At 37.1% G+C, this 21,420-nt stretch overlaps 1 pseudogene; it reads left to right on the top strand.

Annotated features, from left to right (window-relative positions):
- LOC147464176 (cytokinin hydroxylase-like) overlaps positions 1 to 21,420 on the top strand; it is a 73,896-nt pseudogene that overhangs the window by 9,554 nt on the left and 42,922 nt on the right.

Below are 21,420 nucleotides of genomic sequence, written 5' to 3'. Positions count from 1 at the left end.
TCTCCTACTGTGGTGGTGTATTTGTAAGAGAGAAGTGTGCAACTTCTGTAGTATTAGGGTTTTCTAATTCTTTGGGTGTACCCTCCTGAGTATGTGTACTGTCTTCTTCTTGTGCCTGGGCTTGTTCTCTTTGTCGTTCCTCTTTATGGTAGAGATCTTCTAGGCCAGCCCGAGGGTCATCCTTTTCATTGAACATTGGGTGTTTAGTTCGGATTTTGACTCTTCTTGGAGATGGTTTTCACTTTTCCTCAAAATCTCCTCTGAGCCCTCTTTATAGCTCAGAAGCCGCCTTCTCTCTTTTGAGTCTTGCTGTCCTTTGTGCTGGTTCTTCAATAACGACTATCGGCCTATGTTTCTTGGTCTGATTTACTTCATCCACTTTAGATTTCTCTTTCTCTTTCCTTTTTCTTTCAAGAGGAGTGCCCTCCTCTTCCTGCACTTTCTCTTCTCTGTTACCTTCTTCTTTTGCTGTTGCGAATGTGGGTGCTTGAGTTGGTACACCGACTAATCGAGTGTGTAATCTTGCCGCCACTGGTGGAGCCCGTATTTGCACTTTTGGCTCCTCATCGGCTTGTTGAGCAACCATAAATTTTGCTATGGGATGCTGGTAAATGCTCTACGTCTTGGCCTATAGCGTGATAGGCAATTCTGGTGAGCACTTCTGGAGCTCTTAAAAATGTGATGTTCTCTGGATTCTTCACATGAGTGAGGGTAGTGTAGATGTATTGTGAGTGGTACACTTTTTTCATCCCCACTTTCTTTGATGCTTGAGTGAAGGTGGAAGCCACAACATGGTTGGGAACTATTTACCTTGGTGGTCTCTTGGTAGTGAAGTGAAAATGTTGGTGATAGAGCCGCAACACCTGCTCTATTTTCCTTTGCTTCAACTCCCAAAAGGAGGATGATTGACTGGTGAAACTACCATTGGTTGGTAACTGTCCGTCCCTCATTGGTTTTCCTCCTTTTTGAAGCTTGAGTGCTTCTACCACTTGGTCCTCTGTTATGTGAACTTTGATAGGAGAGCCATTGAGATCAGATATGGTGGCTTGTCCTTCCTCTGTGATACTCTAGAAGAGTTCATATGCTCTTTTGTAGTCGACGTCGCAAGGGTCCATTTCTATGTAGTCCTTAATGCCAATATTTTCCCTAAGTGGTCGGACTACCTATTCTTTGATGAGGTCTTGAGATTCCCTTGGTAGCATATGTACTTTGACTTTGTTTCCATGAGCACTCTTGAATGATCCGTGGTAGATAGTGACAATGTTGGCTATCCAATTGTTCTCTTACCAACTTGGTTACATTTGCCTCTCTCAAGAAGTCTTCCTATAGCCAATATAGTGGGAGTTCAACAAATTCTCCTTCATGGTATTTTTCTTCAGAGCTCCCAAGATAGATGAGAGATAATCTGATAGTGTATGAGCACATCGAGAGATTAGACAATTCTAGCAAGTTACAACCAAGTAGCATAACTGAATAAGCAAAAATGAGCCCTAAAAATTATAATTTTGGCAAAGTCTATCTTTGACGCGCCTAAGATGCAAATGGGTGTAGGTGCATGCAAAATGATGTGAAATGGATTGTATAGAATATATAAGTGTTGGTGGTGATCTGAAAGAATCTTGAGAGTTTTTGACTTTTATGATGGAAGCTATGAACAATTATATGTCCGCTAGACCGCATTCTGTACTTTTGGTGATTGACCAAGTGAGGATTTGTCAAACTTGATGGAACTTGGGCAAGTGTTTAATGTGACCACTGTGAACATATCTGTGCATCACAGATACAAGTTAGTCTCTTTCATTTCCATTTCTATCTTAGGTGCACCTAAGATAAAAAGAGGGTGATTTAGGGCCATTTCTTATTTTTGGTGCTATGATGGATCTTATAGCAAATATCATTGATAATGGGTGAAGTTGGGTTGATTTGGAAAGGTAAAAGTGAGATTGGGACACAAATGGCTATGGGATGTGTCATAGTGTGTTTTATGAGTATCTTGCATGAAAAATATGTTGTAGTGTGATGTAGTACTTGTGATGGGGAAGGAAAACATGCTCGTGTAGAAGTGGTTGCCAAAAAATGGTGCCATGCTAGTGATTCATCTTTGGCGCGCCAAAGATGGAAGTTACCCTTTATTGCATTTTAGGCCTTGCTTTTGCCCTATCTAGCTTCTACTAGGTCATTGATGGTTGTTGGAACCCTTGGTTTGTTTCTTGGTAGCTGATGTATTTCCCGATGAGATTGACCGTCTTCTGTTGAGCAAGGTTTGACTTGGAGTCACTAATCACTAATTACTTGCTCCTGGAGGTTGGTGGAGGTTCGATATGGTGTAGAGAGTGTCCCCCTTGATTTTCAGGTGAGTCGGGTCAAGATTTTGATTTGTGGTGCAAAATGTCACTTTGCGGAGTGATTATGGTCTTTTTGTCCTTTACTGATGACTGAGACCCAGTTGCACCCCTAAATCTCCACAGTTCCTTAATATGATGGCCTCAAAGCATTTGTAAAATCTGGTCCCCATCTGACTCCTTTATCTTCGACATGCCGTAGATGCTAAGTCAGATTTTTTGAAGCTTTTTGCACTTTGGAGCTTAGCAATGTGTTGTCCCCCTAGTGATTAGCCTTTGGTTCAGTTTTGGTGAAATTTGGGTGTCAGGTGTAGCCGGTGTTACCATTTTTACCCCTAACCGCTCCCAGATTGTCATGTGTTGTTGTATTGTAGCTCCTGTGGTTGACAATGTGGTGATCAAAACACTTCTAGATGTAGTTAGGAACTTATCCCTCATGGTTGGGGTGAGTAAGAGTCAATAGACACTACGTAGGAGAGCGTAGAAGGTCACCAAAATCCACCACTCAGAGCTCCTTCTCTAAGGTCTAGAATGTAAATGAGAGAAATATTGGCCTATGGGGCTATACATACCTGGACTTTCCCGATGCCTCCTTTCAATTACCTACCCAATGAGCTCATCAGGTCTAAGTGCAGACTCTTGGATTGAATTTTTTTGAAAAGTGACATCTCTCGATCATTCTGTCGTGATTTGCCTAAATGACTAGTTGGTGAAAAAGGCCGCTGAACTTTTTGATCCGATGAGCTTTAAATTTTTTCAGACTCTGCCCTTGAACTTTGAGATTTGGCGTTTGAAGTTGAAATCCAATTTTGACATTCTTGCTTATTTATTTTGGATTTTATTAGCTTCATCAACAAAAAATTAAAGAAAAATAGCTAAATCACTCAAAAAATTTTATTTGATACTAAAAAAGCTCTAAACCACTTGCACTCTTATTATTCAATCATATTTTTATGCATTGCTCCTATTTTTCATTATTTTGATCAAATTATATGCTAACAATTAAAATTATACTATATTATAATTATTGGAAGATATGTACAATATATAGACACACCTAGGGTTATCAAATGGAAATCCCCATTCATCTCATTATTAGGGCAATCACTTAATTGGTTTTAAAAAAATCAAACATTAACAAACAATTACTTCAAATCATTGGCCTTTTTACTTTCCAGATTTATATGTTTTTGTTCTTTTTCAATTGTTTCCTTGTCTCCCCCCCTCCTGGCTTCAAATCAGCTTGGGTTCTGCAGTGTAGAGGGTAGAAAGTTGTGTCTAAGCATGGCCCTGATTGGCCCTATTATGCTATGGAGGTCAATGAAAATAAACACATTATGACATGCAAGAAGTGGGTCTTGAGTATGGCACTCAAGGGTTTCTGATGTCGAGGTATCCTGTTGCTTGAATATTTTGAAGAGAAAATTCACAACAATTGAGCTTGTTCTTTGATAGTGCGATATGCATTGTCCGCTGTGTGTTGCTTAGATACAATGGTCTCTGTGGGAGTGCCTTGACTTTAGGTACCCACTTATGTCTGAGTGTAGCCGGCTTGACTCACTGTGGGGTCTTCGGTACCCATTGTTGAACTTGTTCGGCATATTTTTTTGGTTTTCTTGTGGATGTACTTTGCTTACTTGGCTGCCATATCCATGTCCTCTTAAGTAGCGATGACCTATATTGAGCATTTGGATGTAATATTTTTTCTTTAAAGTTGTCACTGATGTGTAGCAATATTTTTGGCACCCATACTTGTTGAGGTTGGTTCTTGAGCTCGCTCTTGGGCACCCAGATTTGCTTGACTCCTTTCATAGGTTGTCTAGAAGCAGACTTTAATGGAGTAGTGATCGTATTTATGACTGATGACTTCTGTTTCCTAAATGGGAAATTATCAAAAGATCCTTTTAATTCTTCCTTATTGTATACAAACAATATTCGTAGTTGTCCGCCTTTAAGTGTGAGGTCCAACATTCCAACATCCCAATCTTGTACTGCTTTGTAGGTTCACATCTATGGAACCCCTAGTATTAGGTCTTCATTCATGTGTTCATCCACAGTACATATGAAAGTATGCAGACAAGAAAATCCAAAAATCCATGAACCATAATATTCAAGGTAATTTTTTCCAGTGTCGGAGTGATTTGTTTGTTACAGCCTTTGACAGTGGCTCGATAGTACTCAAGTGGTTGAGTTGTTGCCTTGAGATAAGTTGAGTAGCTGACAGCATTGCCTCAAGCTCTTGTGTTTGCTAAAGATTTCACTTCGTATCCCTCCTTTAGAATCACGTTGATCAACATATCAAGACCATCCATCCATTTGTCATCAGTCTCTACCTCATCCTCAATGATGCACTGAAGTTGGAGAGTATTGAGTGGTGCCGATTGTAGAACAGGTTGCCTCTTGTAGCTTTTCATTTTAGAATCCAAATGCGGGCCTCCTCTTGAGCCTGGTCTATCATCTCTTGTCGTTTAAGCTTTCTTTCCTTGGCTGCGTTCTTTGCAAAAGCTCATTACTCAAGGGAAGATTGTATTTACAAAACCGACATCCACTAATCCAATTTGCCATAATTTATTTGTCTAATGTAGCTAACTTAACTGCACCGCTTGGTGAAAGATCTTCAACGACAAAAGGACCGTGTCTTTTTTTCCTGCATTTAGGTACATGTTGTTTCAACAAATATACTAGGACTAAATCCCTTGGTTTGAAACCTTTGGTCAGCAACTGTGAGTCAAAAAGCTGTTTTTCTATTTTTGTTTTTGCATGTAGATGTGAGCAATGGATGCTAATTGTTGCCCATCTAATTGTTCCAAATCTTCAAGCCATTCAGACAATTCATGTCTCGTCCATTATAACTCAATAGTAACTCTGAGGTTGAATAATAAGAATTCCAATGGCAAGATCGCATCCAGGCCATATACCAAATTAAAAGGAGTTGTGTTTACAGCTGTTTTGAAGGAAACTTGATAAGCCTGTAAGACAAAATGAAGATGCACTTCCCAGTCTGTTCTACCTGAATCAATAATTTTATTTAGTACATAGCTTATAATTTTTTTTGTATGTTCGGCTTGACCGTTCGCTTGAGGATGATAGGGAGCAGATATATTATGGACTACCATGAACTCGTCTAATATATATTCTATCGGCTCATTAAGAAAATGCAATCCACGATCACTTACAAGCTCAATAGGAAGTCCATACCTAATGAATACACATTCATACAAGAATGCAAAAGTGGTTCTAGCACTGTTCTTCTTGGTGGCCCGTGCTTTAGCCCACTTGGTTAAGTAATATGCGACCATAATAAAATATTGTGCCTAACTTCTGTAAGCTGGTGGTTGTATTGGTTTCACAAAGTATGTACCACACTTAGCAAATACTCATGCCATCATAGGTCGCAATGGCATATTATCGACCCTTGTCGGTATTTTTGCTCTTTGACATGCATCGCATCTTCAAACAAACTCTTTTGCGTCCGCAAATAAAGTTGGCCGCTAGATTTCTACCATCAATATAGCTTTGGTTGTGGTTTCATGAGAGAAGTGATCTCCTACTAAACATGCATGTGCTTGTTCTAAAATAGGAAGATATTCCTTCTCATTTATGCACAGTCTAAGATGTTATCGATATAGCTGGTTTCCAATCAAGACATAGTTTGACGGCTTTCGTTTCTATTTCTCTCCTTCATCTTTTACTCATGTTTTCAAAAAGATTCTATTGGTTAGATATTCTAACAGGTAACCACTCCACTATGGTATGGCTGCAATGTGGAATAATGTGGCATGGGGTATGGCGGCTTTTACTTTACACTGAGAGCACTCATGTACATATTGATGAACTTCCTTCTTTATAGTAGGCTAATAAACCTACAACCAAGTTAATCGTTGTAAGGTTTGGTCGTGTGAAAAGTGTAGTCCTACTATTGTGGTATGTGCTTGACTCAAGTAGGCTTCTTGTTCCTCCAGATTGATGCACAAGAGCAAGATTGATTCTAGTCTTGTTTTCTTGATACAAACGTTTCACCAGCAACTGATACAATGCGGATTGCTCAATCAAACGTCGTGTAATCCGTATTTGAGAATCTACTTGCACGATGGTCATTAGGGTCACAAGGTCTACTGACCATCTAGGAATCTTTTACACAGAGGACATATATGCATCTGATAAATCATCATCTACCCCTTAGGTTCTTCCTCTGTTGTGAGTCTCGACAGATGATTCGCTCTTTGTTGCATGGTGCCTTTTTTAGCCACCACTGTGAAGTCAAATTCAGTGATGAACCATCTTACTATCCTTCCAGTATTGCAAGGTTTATTTACCAAATAGAGTAAGGCTTGATGATCTGCAAAAAAACCAAACTTGTTGGCTAGCAAGTAGTGTCAAAATTTCTTGACCGAATAAACCATACCAAGGCCTTCTCTTTTCGTGGTTGTATAATTCTTTTCTGGCAGGTTTAATTATCGGCTAGCATAGGAGATAGAAAAATCCATGGTCCCCTCTCCTGGCTGAGCTAAGATACAACCAATAGCAAAACTTGAAGCATCGACATATATGAAATACGTTGTCCTAGTCGAGAGCTTTCAGAATCGGTGTTGGGATCAAAGTTTTCTTATGCTTTTGAAATGACTCTTTACATTCATTGGTTCATTCAAAATGAGTCATAAGACTATAAATAGGATTAGCAATCACGACATACATATAGATAAATCTACAATAGAAACCACAATGTCCCATAAATACCTAAGCTCCTCCAACTGTTGTTGGTCTAGCCATCTCAACAAAAACTGCTACCTTTTTCATGTGTGGCTATGCCATTTTTTTAAGGCACCACAACAATCTATCTCATAGATGAACTCTGCTTCCTTGAGTTTTTCTATCTCTTCTTTGATTTTTTTGTCAAAGGTCTCATTATATGTATATGGTCCTCATTTGGTCTTTGTTGAGTTGGCTTGGCATCATCTCTCATAGGGATGGTATGCTAGCATATTGTAGGATCCACTCCTTTGAGATCTCTATATGACCATGCAAAAACATCTCTATACTCCTTCAACGTCCCTATGAGAATCTCTTCTTCTTCTTGCGATAAATCCATAGCTATATATGCGTCTCAGATCTTCTCCAGGATCTGCTAGGTTGATTTGTTTCGCATTTTTCGGACCTTCATAGGATTTTCCCGGTTTTGTTGACTGTCGTAATGGTTGCTTGAGAACAATCTTGCGATCTTGCAAAGTGTACTTTTTATAGTGAGATAGAACATTGATTTCTCCATGTTTATCACTATCTAATTCCATTTCTATTGTCCAAATCTCACTCAAGGTCCTTTTCAACTCTTTGTATTTAGCCTTATACTCTGTTTTTGTCATTAGACGCTCTTTTTCCTTGGTTGTTTCAGGTTTGTAAATTTTTGATTTCTTATGGGTTTGTCGCTCTTTAAGTGCCGATTCGGGATACCTTCCAGTGTTACTTTGTCTTTTATGCAATCCACGGCGTTTACTTTCATTAAGAATCGAGTTTTGGTATTCAACGGTTGTTTTGTGATATTCTTTCTCAAGTTTTTTTCTCGCTTTCTATGGTATCTCTGTTGATGTCTCCGATGTTGATTTGGGAACTCAAGAAATCTTTCTTCTCCTCCTCGGAGTAGAAATTTGGCCCTTACATGCTCTTTTTTTCAGTCCGATTCTTCCGTTGTAATTTTCTCTTCTTCCAACTTGTGTGTGGCATCATAGTAGTGATCCAAAAAGACCTATTGCTCCTCAATCATCTCAATGAATACCATTGGGATAGGGACTATGTCATAGCGTTTTTCATCACAAAATTGTATAGGTGTTGATTCATTAACACATACATCCATTGTGGCCAAGATCTGAGTCCATTCAAAGGGTTCAGAAAAATATTTAGGGAACAGTTCCGGTATATATTTGTGTTATTCACCTCCCTGTCTAGATCGTAGTCTTCCCTTTGCAAACTCGCTGACAATGAGAAGTCTTTTTGTATCTTTGAAGATAGTTTAGTCTCTACAGAGGTCTCAGAGTCTAATTCTTATATTGGTGTCCTCAAGAAATCCGTGTAGGAATGATCTTTCAAGTTTACTCGAGTGATTGCCCCTACTTGTTTCAGATAGAGATAATCGTTGCCCTAGTTGTATTTATCTCATAAATGTTCTTCCCAAGATGATTTCATAGTTGAGTTTCTTTCAAAAATCTACAATGGCAAAAGTGTGTTGGTAGTCAATTCCACAAAGAAGTGACTATCACATTCTCAAGTAAGCCCATTGGTTTTTCTATGTGTCCATCTGCAAAAATTGCAGTTTCATTCTTGTTGTTTGCATGATTACCGGTTTTTCCCAAGATTCCCAGATAGCTTTGGTTGCTATGGAAATGCTTGCAAATAGCCATGATAGTTATATCATTGTAATTGTAATGTACTAGAAGGGTAGTGGTTCCATCATTCCCTTTGCAGTAGTCCCCTACTTTGTTTATAGGCAATGACTTGACAATTTTAGTTTGTAAATCTTTGCTTTCTAATTTTTCCAAAGTCCGTTGAGATGCTTCTTTTAGCCCCATCTTCTCCATGGTGGTTCGTATATCTCCCCACAATTGTGGTTTTGATTTCATTAGTTCTTCTAAGGTGATTGTACACTAAACTGGTGTTGACATAATGGATTGTATATTAGCCACATCCAAGGTCTGTCTTGGCCTATCTAGTTAGGTTTTTTTGCAGACCCTTGATTTCTCTTCATTCTCTCCTAAGTATCTAATGATAGCGTTCGCAAAATTCCAGCTTTCAAAAAGCCTGACTGCTCGAATCCCCAATCTCCATATAATGATTGTTTATCCAGTTCCAAGGGGAACCTCTCAAACTGAACTTCCTCAATTGGAGCTGATTTCAAGGTTATAATCCCATATTTTTCTTCTCTGTCTCTTTTCCATAGGTAGTTCAACCAATCTCCTTCAACTATCGGCACCTTGTTCCATCCTTCCTCATTATCAGGAACTTTTAATTTAGGTGATGGTGCTTTATCATTTGCCATGTTTCTCAACTCGTCCTTTTCTTGAACTTCTTCCTTCATGGTTTCAGTCTCATTTTTAGCCGTTTTTTTTGCAACCTCCTGTTGTGGATTTTATTTTTCCATCATGGTTTGTGTGATTTGTATACAAGGTTTCTGTAAGCTTCTAGTCTAACTGCTTCCATATCTAGTGCTCGATAATTTTTCTATTGATTTTCTAGGATTTGACCTGCTTTCAAACCAGCTTGGAAAGCCTCCAAAGCTACATTTATTGGCTCGTAGATTCGGTCGACTAGTACTAATCCAACCGATTCAATTTTGGTTCCTTGAATTTGGTTGAAGGAGTCTGAATTTTTTCTTCTATTTCCTTCCGTATCTTTTCTTCACTCTCTTTTCGTTATTTTTGTCTCTTAAGTTCGTACCTCTTGCATATTTCTTTCTGGAATTTTTAGAGGATTTATTGGATTTGTCAGATACACTTGCGTTTTTTTTGCTTGTTCTCCTTATCTTGGGCTCTAGTCATCACTTGAACAAGAATTGTTGGTCTGAACATCAATGCAATACGTACGCGAGAGAGACGAGAGATTGAAGAAACAGTAGACAATCGTTGAGCTGCTACAGCAACGCTTACTCTTTATTATCTAAAACTTAGGTCTTAAAGTTATAAAAATTGGCTTCTTACCTTAGCCAAGGTGTAAAAAAGTATTTCTCACTAATTGGGGCTTAGTATAAGGTTAAGAGACTGCAAAGAATTACAAACATGGAAGCCATTGGCCCCTTTAGACTCACTAGTACTCAATAACATTACTACGTCTTTGGACTTGCAGGATTTTTCAATAATAAAATGGGTTTGATTACAATGATTACGCTTGAAAAAATGTGTGGGGTCCTGCTTGATGCTCTTCTTTTTCTCTTGTTAGCTGAGAAACTAACAGAGTGTCTTTCAACTTTGTCTCAATGTTGTCTTCTTGAATGTGTTGACTGTTGAGAGGCTCAATGCTCCTTACGGGCCCCTCTTCTCCTTGAATTGGCATCAATTTCTTCAGTCTAAAAGTGTGATTTTTTTATCAAAGTCCTACTTTGATTCCTTAGCTAGTGTGCTAATATTGTCCTAATTCATAGTAAACATTATAGTGGCATTCTTTCCTCGTACTAGATGATGTGGAGGCATTGTGAATGGCTAATTGACTGTGAATTCTAAGTAGGAGATTGGTTCTTGTCAAGAGCTTTAGCTCATCACCATGATCATCAAAATGGAATGAGCTAGTCATCTGAAACTATTTTAGGGTCAGAATGTCAGATTCAGATGCCATATATGAAGTCAGATTAGGTTACCAAAATCAAACTTCAAAAGATGAGATTGAGAATTGAGACAAACAATTGAACTGAAATGAAAGACTTCAAATGCCATAAACTAAGATAACTTGAAGTGTATATTTAGATTCATAGGCTAGTTTAGAAGTAAAAACTTCAAAAGTACAAGTGTATAGCACTTAGTATCCAAAAGAACTATAAAACATCTAGCGACTAGAGTTGCAAGAGTTCGAGTTCATTGATTTCAAAATTGGAATCAATGGGTCCTATTTATAGGTGCCTGCACTAGGGTTTGACTGGTTGCACAATCATATACGGTCTAGTAACTACCGATAATTTTTTAGATAACTTGTCTAGATAAACCCTTGTGCAAGTTATCTCTGAAGTTAGTTCCCCCACCTTCTACACACATATACTCTCTCTCTCTCTCTCTCTCTCTCTCTCTCTCTCTCTCTCTATATATATATATATATATATATATATATATATATATATATATATATATATCTTGCTTTTTCCTTGTATGTATTTATGTTCCTCTCTATCTGCTTCTTACCCTATCTCTCTCCCTCTCAATTGATCTCCTTGTTACACCTCTTTCTATCTGGCACCCCATCTCTATCTTTCTCTCCTCTATTTATTTCATTCCATCTTTGTCTTTTGCTCTCTCCCTCTCTTCCTCGAACTCTATGTTGTGCTTACCCTTTATCTCTATCTCAATCTAATTGTCATTCTCTATTTCTCTATGTTTATATTTACCTCTTGTTCTCTACCTAGTGCTATCTATAACTTCATCTGCCCCTTTAACTCCCTATCACTCTCCCTCTCCCAGTTATCTCCTTCCTCTCTCTCTCTCTCTCTCTCTCTCTCTCTCTCTCTCTCACACACACACACACACACACACACACACACACACACACACACACACACACACACACACACACACATGCATAGTGTATGTGAGTCCCATGTGTAGCACTGCTTCCTCCCTCTTCTTTTAAGTCCCCTCTTTTTCTCATGCTTGTGCATGTTTGTGTGTGCTTGTTATATGCACATGTTTGTGTGTGCTTGTGCATGTTTGTGTGTGCTTGCTATATGTACATGTCAATAAATTTCTTTTTTGGATTTTATGTGTGCATATAAATATGTATGTGTGTCCTTGGTGTGTGTAAGTATATGGTAAATGTATGATTACATTTCATTACATTCATGTGTGTCTTCGTTGGATGTGAATATTTTTGTTCTTTAGGTGAGTGTATGAATATCTGTATACATGTTTACTGTGTAGATTTCTTGTGTGTATGCATGTTTGAGTGTGTGTGACAATTTTCACACAAGAATGTGCTTGCGGTGCATGTTTCTGCATGTTGTACGTAAATGTTTTAGGTGTTGATTATGTTTGTGCATGTCTTTTATGAATTTTTTTGTCTCATGTATGTGCATCTAATGAATGTGTATGCTTTCATGTGTGTACATGTGTGCAAGCTGCTTAGATATGTGCTTATTTTTCTCAAATGAGTGAATGCATGTGCACATACATGCTTTATGTTTGCATGCACATGTGTGTGAGAGTGCATATTTTAGATGTACTTTGAATAGTATTAAAATATATCAATGAATGCATTCTCACTAATATATGACCAAAAACACCCCTCTTTGGCTACTTCTTTCACCTCACTGTTTTCTTTATTTAGTTGTAAATATCTATGGATGTTGATACACCTTCATGTTTTATTGTATTTATCTACCATCTTACCTTGATTTTCTTGATTTTTTTCATTACCCTTGTCTACTATCTACTCCTTGCCTGAAATAAAATTAATTCTTGTTGGGACTCTAGTATAAATTGTGCCATAGGGGCCCACAAATGTCACTATGTATGTGACATAAGTATTTGATTTCAACATTTATTATTGACAAGAGTGCAATGACTAAGAATGTCAAATGCATCAAGGATTGGTGTATATATATAATTTGGATAAAATTTAAGAAGTTTTCTACAACATCTTAATGATATTGTGTTCTCAAAATGGTTCATCTATGTAGTGACACGATATGAGATCATTCCACTAATTTGTTTAAGAAGTTTTAAGAAGTTTTCTACTGCAATCTAATGATATTATGTTGTTAAAATCGTTCATCAATGTAGTGACTAAGCATGATTTTATATATTAAAAAAAAATATACTACAGTTTAATGGTATTATGTTCTTAAAATCGTTCATCTATGTAGTGACTAAACATGAGATCATTCCACTAGTTTGTTTATATGGTGTGCTCAATATGATGCATTTAAGAAAAACCCATAACTTCTTGCCCAATATTGTAGATCAAAGTAATGTTTTCTTTAATATAATGGGAAAGAGTATTTGTAATAAGGATTTAGCATGTTTCATTGTAGATGTTTTCACGAAGTGCTAAGGTTGACTATCTTCCAATTCTTATGAGTGTAATGTTCATTTTTATAGCTCTAATAGGTAACTTTGAAATGTATAGAAATCGTCATCAATTTCCTTAGCTAGTAGGTTGGAAAGTGAAATGAGGTTGCTTAAGAAATTTTATCTTTTATAAATTTGAGCGATATTTTGAGATTAAATTTAAGCAATTTTATTTTTCTTTTATGTCTTTTCCAGCACCAGCTGGAGCACATAGTGGAATGTACTTTGGAAGTGGTTAAGCTTTGGAATAAAATGCTTTGTGAATCCAAAGAAGAACGAGTGGAAATAGAAATAAGTGAACATATGAGTCAATTAGCAGGAGACATAATTGCAAAAACGGAGTTTAGTAGCAGCCACCAGAAAGGAAAGCTTATATTCTTGAAACTAAGTGCGCTTCAAAAACTTTCCATACATTCTTCTTCCAGATTTGGCTCGAATCTTCAAAGGTTAGTTATTTTGTTTAGAAGATTTCAATACCATACTTTCTTGTCTATAATAACATCAAAACATTAAGAGTTAAAATAAAAAGCTTTTATTTATTTATTCTAGTATGTGTTAGAAATAGGTTGAAGTCTCTCACAAATTTTGTTAGGAAATAACCATCTTCTCAATCATGGGGAGGTCACTTAATAGTCATGTGACTATCATGTGAGTGTAGCGGAAGGGATTATTAAATTTTATATTTTCTCATAATTTCATATACAAAAGGGTACCATAAAATAGAATTGAAAATTTTACTTAAAGATGAATAAATAAAGAATGTATTTTATTTATCAACAATATATAGATAAGAAGTTTTAAAAATAGTCTTTGAACGCACATGGCATACACATTTCATACATAGTGACAACCCCCCCCCCCCCCCCCCCTTCTCGAGCTCTTAACAATATTTCATGACAAAAAGGTTTTTTCTAGATAACAAGAGATTTAGAATATACTACTGTCTCACCAAAATTGGAAAATATGGGGAGGGTAGGGGTGCTATGTAGTATATACAGTTAAATGGAACATGAAGATCTTAAGGAAGTACATACAATATTTTGGTTTCATTGACAAAATTAACTAGAGCTATAGCATAAATACCAAAAAAAAATCACCAGGCCCTAAAAGGTAAACAAACTTTTTGACATTGGTACCATTGGTTGTATCAAAACCATGACTTGTGGTTATAGATTACTCCTTTGTTTAATATGACCATAAAAGCATGCAGTAGAGATATAAACAAACAAACTTCCTTTACACAAACAAGACCGCATTACTACGACCAATAGCTTGAAAGATTTAAGGAAATATAAAGATAATTTATTGTTTCAAAACATTCTATGTATGTGTTTGTATAAATTTTGTTATAAGTATCCATTAGATTCTATATGCCATCAACAATGGAAGTAAGACACTTGTTCTAACCCTATCTTGGGGTTGATATTGGTATACATTATATAGAAATTCTAAATTGATTCTCAAATATTTGTAATGTAGCATATGTAGTATTTTTTTAAAAATATCTTTAGATTGTCACCATGTTTGTGATTTTGTGGATATACCATTTCTTCTTGCATAGGGTTCGCATACAATCTTGATTTTCCAAAATCATATTAGCAACAATTAAGTAATTTGAAAGTTCTTTAGACAATTTATAGTCAACAATGTGACTCAATAACACAAAAATTTCATCATGAAGGATGCATAAGATAATTAAACCAATAATAAAATGTTTAAATGTCATTATATTGTGTGGCTTCTAGTGCAATTTTAGAAATTTTCCTATAAAGCTATAGTATGAGGTAAAGATATTCTAGGATATATAGATCTTATCACCTACTAATATCTTTCACCAAGTGACATATCAAGCCTATACCTCTTAGACAATTCTTTGAGCTTTTTATTTCAAAACCCTAGATATTCTCGGATATGACTAAAAGCATGCTTTGGTGGTACAAAAAGGACCGTCCTTGACAACACCCTTGACAAATCTATGAGTTACAATTTCTACATGTCACATGAAAAACTACCTATCATAATATATATCAGTGGATAGGTCTACAAAAGAAGAATCTAAAAACATAAGGTCCGAAAAGTTTTGACCTAAACTACAAAAAATTTACCAGTCCCCACTTTTTCATTGGTATAAGTAAAATAGGTCCTTCTTTTTTACCACCAAACCACGCTTTCACCCATATATAGCTCCTATTAATTATGAAGGTTAAATTCTTTGAACATAAATGTCGAGTGGAACAATTATGTGTGCTGAAAAATGAACAATATTTTTCATGATAATCTATACTTATTCTTAATGTCTGTGTCATTTCTTGTACAATTTCCTTACAAATTTTGACTCATGAACCATCAAATAAATAAATGATAAGTTATTGAATACTAAAGAAAATGTGAATGAAGTAAACACGCTAGAAACAAAAATTGAATCTAGGAAAATTAAATTTTTGAATGACATGTGGCTCTATCAAAACGGTTTCACTGTTGCTCTTAAAGAAAGTTAAAGCATAAATAAACTTGACATTTGATTCTCTTTTTCTCCCACAATTGAGATCGTCAAGTTGACTTGCTTGTAGTATTTTAAAGTAATTAATTTCTTGGATTTTAAGCACTGTACATTTCAAAATTTGTTACCTTTTCTATTTTCAAGTTAATGATAATAAAATTTTATTTTAGTAAGAGTTTATTTTTTCCTAAGTTTCCATGCTACGTTATTTTGCATTTTTTGAGATATGTTTCTTTTTTTGGTTTGATAAACTACCATTCCAAGCTAATTCAACCACATGATTCCTATGACTATGAATGTAAATTGTAGTTATCTTCGATACTATGAATTGTGGCCTTTTTAGTCATCTTAGTGCTTCTAATTGTTCATTGTACACCATGCAATTTATAAGTTACTATTCTAGAATCAAAGCATCCATGAAAGATTCAATCTGATCTCCCCTTTATATCAGATAAGAATCAAAATTGAAAATTGGTATTTTTATACGATACTTTTTAGGACTTGTAATTATTTAAAATGGGTGAATAGATATATTTATTAATTAAATTTTGAAGATAGAATATACCTTAAAAGTTATCTTTGGGTAAGCCTTAAATTATCAAGCTATGACTTCATTGTAATCTTTCTGAAAGAGGAAGACTCTATAAGATATAGTTGTTTTTCATCATGTAGAGCTTTAATATCAGGGTATCATTTCCACAAATTTGTACTAGATCAAGTGGGTTAATGGGAAAGGATTGTATCTATTTTATTTGTGTATGTATCAAATTGGGTAAGGTTTCTTGAAAGAGTGCACCCATCGTGTAAATTAAGCATGATTCAAAGGTATTAATAATCTCTTGAACATATGTGATATAGGCTAATTTAAGGAGTGATTTTTATGTTGAGAGAATTTACAAGGTAGCCTTCATACCTAATGCTTAATTAAACTAGGCCATCTCCATTGTCTCCTTTGTCTCAACCCTTTCCTAGATCCCTTGGTGAATCGAAGTCACCTTAAAAGCATACTTACATTTGGTATGTCTACACCTAGCTCTAATGTGGCTATGACGTTATCTCCGGAGGTTCATCATTCAATACCCCCTATATAATGTGCGTTCATGGGGTATTAAAATAATCTCTCTTTTAATATGTTTGAATGAATAAAATGATTTTTTATTTTAGATTTTTTTTTCAAAATTGAATAAAAACCCATTATTTTAATGTATCTTTGTTAAATTACCTGAATTTTTTGCATTTCAAAGCCCCTCCTTTCGAACTCACATTATACATTAACATGATTACATAAAACCCCCCCTCCAGGACGTTCTTTTCTTTGTTGAAGAAAATATTTATGGATAGCTATCAAGTACTTTCTTGGGATGAACTTGGATAGAAGCTTTGTATGGTCTTGCGGTTTCACTTAACAATCGGTTCTCTATAGACATTATGTATATATGCTAATCTTGGTAACACAACATATACTTTGACACATGTAAAAAAGAGAGTGCGTTTGCGAATTCTACCAAAAACTTTCAAGTCAACATTATGATATTCTACTCCCATATACAATTCATTCGCATGACTATTTGGGTTAATGTCCAAAGTTATTATTATTAAAATATTTTGTATGGAACATCACCAAATTATCTTCTCTAATACTATAGGAGTATGACCATATCTAAGAGAAAATTTTGGTCTTTCATGGTCCTGAATGTCTTTGATGCACAAGAGTATTCGTATCATTGGATACTAAATTTTTGCATGATAATGCCCACATATGCTTTAGTCCCGTATGACCATATCTAAGAGAAAATTTTGGTCTTTCATGTCTTGAATGTCTTTGATGCACAAGAGTATTCGTATCATTCGATACTAATTTTTGTATGATAATGTCCACATATGCTTTAGTCCTTAGGGATTGGCGATACTATTGGTGCGATGGAGGTTGCTCACTCTCTCTTGTAACGTCATGACTCCACATTGATGATTGTTGAGTTGAGTGCAAGCATGGTGACAGCAGGGCATCATCTTCTTCTTTAACTTGAAGCAAATGTCATGTCTATGCAATTTGCCTTCAAGTAAGATAAGGAAGCGAGCACCATGGACACCCTTTCCAAGTTCACGTGTATGGGTGTGGATGCGAGAGGGAAGCCATGGGATCAGCTTCCCTCTATTGGGATGTAAAACAAGCTCTCTTTTTGGACCTATTGCTAGAGTGCATGGACCTTACCAAGTTTTTATAGAATTTGAAAAACCTAACTAAATTTTGCAGATATTAGGGTGAGAAAGTCTTAAGAGTAGGTTGATAATAAGGATTCTATCTGGGACGGGAACAAGAGTGGCACTAGCGAAGCAAGAGAAGTCGTGCATGGGAACCGACGCAAATTCGGAGGCGAAAACTGTAGCTTTAGTTTGAGAAGAGTGGGAGTAGGGATCTGAGCGTATAATTAATTAATGAACGCTCGGGTAGACCCAATATGTTCTTGCAATACATGATACATCATTGTAGTTTCCTTACCTAGTATACTGAATTGGCTCAAGACTCAAGTGGACAACCTTGACACTAAGTGGGACCGTGCATTTATTAGGGGGGGTTAAGGGATCGACAAGCGGAAAGTGAAGGACGACCTCGAGGCACACTAAACCTGGCGAGCGCAAAAATCAAGGTGGCATGGAAACTCCACTACCCTCTCACGACCCAAATTTGAACCATGACCTCGCGCATCGGGTTTTGTATCACAAAGCTGACCAACTCACCCGCGTGCACGTTGTGTAACCCCTCACGTTTTTATGAGGTTATATTGTGAGTTAACGCAAGCTACCTAGGTTTTTGAGGTTTAATTCGTGTCCGTGTTTAGATTTTAAATAGTTTGTGTGCTTGCAATCACCTTGGCTTTCGTGCGTGAACTTCCCCATTGTGGATCCCTTTACCGCTCCTTAATAAATGTGGGTGTTACTTAGTGCTCACGGCATGACAATAAACATGCTAGCTTGAATGTACTCTTTGATTTTTGTGCAAATTAATCATTTATGCACAATAGCTTTCATAACTGCATTTAATGTAATGTAATTTGGAGAGTGTTTGAATATAACCACAAACCCACTTAGGGGTGAGGTTGTTTCCTAAAACTTGTAAAGATATCCTCACATAATTATTAATTTGTGTTATGTTCTATACCAAAATAAAAAACTTGCACTAATATATAATTAATTTGTGGATTTAAGTTTTCACAGATTTGAAATGTTGTAAACACACTAAAAATAGTAAATACATGTGAATGAATATAGTAAAAATAATAAATACATTAGAATAAAATTCCCAAGCAAAGATTTTCTCATGGCCAAGGTCTAATGTATGTGATTTGATAGATTTAGTTGGTAGGGTGCCTCATGTGCTTGGGCAATTAAACTCAGAGTATTAACCTATTTAATGCCGTTAAATTTAGAGTTGTCAAACTCAGAGTATTAACCTATTTAATGTTAATTTTTTTTATGTCCGTTAAAATTTTTTTGCATGCTTTATGCTTGTGCATGGTTGAAAAACTAATTGTCCACCAACTAGCATAAAAAAGCATTGATGCTGTTTTTCTGTGTAATCTTCTCGGTGAGTGAAGCTTCTTCTCCAATTTGTGATTGTATTGGTAGTATCTTTTCCCATATTGTATGAGCTGTTTGCCCCATTGGTGTTGGCCCAAGCTCATTTGTATCTAAACATCAGAAGTTCTCCTCTTTTGAGCTGAGTTTTTGTGTGTGTGTGTGTGTGTGTGTGTGTGTGTGTCTCTGTGTGGAGTGGGCAAGTGGATAGTCTCTCTCCTCTCACTCCAGAGGTGTGTTCCCTGTCTCGGCCAGGTGTGTTGTGTAAGCCGAGTGGTGCCCCATAGTGTGTGTGTGTGTATCTTCCCAAGAGTGTGTGTCGGGTCGTTATAGAGGCGATGTGTGTATTTTTATCCCGCTCACATTCTTTTGGCGCCCCCACGGAGGATCTTCTTCGAGTACCTTCTGCTTCGAGCTTCGGGATTACAGGTTGCAGGTTGCAGATTACAGGTTCTAGGTTACAGGTTACAGGTGATTCACACAGGTATAGGTAGCTAGAGTACAGTGATATACTAGCAGCGATGTCACTTGCAATTGTTGTGGGAATGCATCACTTGGCGCCTATTTGAGCGCATTGTCTGCTGGATTGTACGTTACTTGTGGAAACTGCCATTGTATGCATTTGTGGAGCCATACTTGGTTGTATTTGGCAGTCCTAGCCATTTCTGAGACTTGGTCTGGAAGATAGTCATTTCTGAGACTTGACTATACGCGATTTGCATTAGCCTTCGTGTGAGGGTCGATAGTGTGAGGTTTTTATTGAGCTGGGGGATTCTCAAATGTGGAGATCCTTTCGGTGATACAGGTAGCTAGAGCACCCTTTTTGTGACCTCGCCATAGGCTATGTACTAGTGAGTCCTACTTGATGCTCGGGTTCTATTGTTGACAGTTTATGCATACATAGACAGTCTATATTTTGGGTTCCTACTGCTCTACTTCTGGGGAAACTCTGTCGAAATTTTCCCAAGTTATGATGGCTGATTTTTTGGTATTTTGAGCCATTTATGCTGTTATGCTGGTGAAATTTTGGCAAAATCAGAGGTTGAGTCAGGTGTGCCTTCTTGGGAGCTTCATGGTTGGCTTTAATGGATGATCAAAATGGCCCTCAGTTCACTCCTTTTCATTTAACTCAAAGAATTCAGATTAATGTTCATGTGTCCAGGAAGATCTTTTTCCAGCAGCGCATAGTCTTTATGTTTGGGCCAAGAAGATTGAGAGAGATCCTGGAATGTCCTTTGCTTGTTGTCATCCGATGATTAACTATGAAAACTCATTTGATGTGCATGTGTTTGTCCTTATCTAAAGCTGAGCTCCATTGAAGTTTTTGGGGATTGGGTAGTGAAAAGTTTTGGGTTCTTGCACGTGTGTTCGAAGGGGTTCTCAAAGCATCATAATTTGGGTAGCCATGGCTTTCTCTTATCCCGAGTTTCATGGAAGAAGTGATGAAGATGTGGAAGAATTTTTGGAAAAGATGGAGGTTGCCTGCATTAGCAACCAGATTTCATGACCCTACGCAAATGTTACGCCTTCTCCAAATTTGTTTGAAGAGTGATGCACGAGTTTGGTCTAAAGCATTTGAAGAGGAGTTGCGTGTGGCTGATCCACCTATAAGGTTGAGTTGGGACAATCTACGACATGGGTTGGAAGTGGAGTTTGTGAAGATAGAAGATCCTGACAAGGTGTGGCAAGAAGTACTGGCTTTGGTGCAAAAGGAAGGTGAGCCAGTAGATGCGTACATACGTAAGTTTTCATTGGCATGGGAGGAGCGAATGTGCAAGGCCTTAGCACCACAGGTACCCCCGCCTGACATGATGAAGAAGGACAGGTTCTTGGCTGGTCTTTGGGAGAGAATATACGTTGGAGAGTGGAGCTAAAGAAGCCTAGGACATATGAAGATGCACTAGAGGGTAGCAAGGAACAAAGAGTGGAAGCTGAGGAAAATGAGCCAGTTAGGGGTGGAGTCTTTGCCAATGAGGTCTGAATTTCAGCCTATAGAGTCTTTACAAGGTCGCATGTCAGGGGTTCATCTTGATGAACCAGTGGTTCCTGTTACTACTCAGGTGATGCCAGCAGTGGTCACTACAGCAGTGCAAGATGATGGGCTAAGGCAAGACTTGAGGCAAATGGTAGATTTGATCAAGAATCTCAGCCTAAACATGCTAGGCAAGTGGGAAAAATCGAGTCGAAGTTTCCCATGAGGTCAGAAAGGTTGGAAGAGCAGTGACCATGGGATTTTGTTAGACGCACG

The sequence above is a fragment of the Adiantum capillus-veneris genome, chromosome 2 (genome assembly GCF_014529385.1).
Source record: "Adiantum capillus-veneris isolate H3 chromosome 2, ASM1452938v2, whole genome shotgun sequence".
NCBI lineage: Eukaryota > Viridiplantae > Streptophyta > Polypodiopsida > Polypodiales > Pteridaceae > Adiantum > Adiantum capillus-veneris.
Note: the sequence above shows the minus strand (reverse complement) of the source record. Positions and strands in the feature narration are given on the sequence as shown.